This window comes from Asparagus officinalis, chromosome 9 (assembly GCF_001876935.1).
Source record: "Asparagus officinalis chromosome 9, Aspof.V1, whole genome shotgun sequence".
NCBI lineage: Eukaryota > Viridiplantae > Streptophyta > Magnoliopsida > Asparagales > Asparagaceae > Asparagus > Asparagus officinalis.
The window spans coordinates 24,759,153-24,760,219 of record NC_033802.1 but is presented as its reverse complement, the minus strand read 5'-3'; positions in this window follow the sequence as shown (position 1 = coordinate 24,760,219).

Genomic DNA, 1,067 nt, shown 5'->3' with positions numbered 1-1,067 from the left:
CCAACACCGAAGCCAAGTGACACGCAACAAAGCGGATTAACGGCGACGAGGTTAACGAATCGCACGCAAGCAACGGAATGCATCCATTCGCTGCGGAATCAAGCACGATTCGGGAGTCAACGAAGTCATTCACCAAGAATGGATTCGAACTCAAACACCAAGGGCGATTTACTGCCAAATCGGGATCCTGACTTCCAAATCAGAGTTCAGATCAGCGACAAAAGCTCAGATAAATCGGCAGAACCGGACAACGCGACACAACGGCGCCACACCCGGCGCGACTCGGCCAAAGCTAAACCACCCAGGTGGTCGGCCAAAGCCGAGCACCCATGGTGGATCGGCGGCCGCGAGCACCCCAGGGTGGCTCGGAGGCGAGCCCACCCGGAAGTGGCGTCGGCCCATCGCCGAGCCACCCAATGGGTGTCCGAGCCACCCATAGGTGTGCCGGCCACCTGTGGCCGATCCAGATCTGTGCCCGGCCCCAGATCTGAGTGCCTATAAAATAGGAGAGGTTGGCTCATTTGTCGAAAGAGGTTGGAACGTTGACGACGAAGCTCTGCTGATTGAAGCGCTCAAAACTTAGAAAGATTGAGCTTTGGAACTTTGAAGACTTGCGCTCTTTAGATCCGGTGCTCGGCGATCGTCCAAGTCAAGAAAAGGCAGGAGTTCGAGGGGATCGGATCTGAACTACGCGATTATACTCCGCGATCAAGCTTGGCCTTGATCCCGAGAGGGCTGTTAGGCATCGAAAATTGCCTATATTCTCCACAACCGTTCTAGTGTTAACGAGCAACAGTAACGTGTCACCATCCAATCCACATGGCCTAATCGACGTCGACGAACGACTAAAGTGAATCGACGGTTACCGTGACGGATAGGACTCTTCGGAATCACGAAGACCCGGACCAATCGGGAAGCCCGGCACTGTCACAAAAAGGACAACGCCCTTCACTGCCTCGACCGACTCTAAGGACAATCCAACCCCCAGATGTGGATTGAACTCTTCATCACGCATCCAACTGCCACCCGGAATCACTCAAATCCGAGTACGGACGAAGAATCTACAG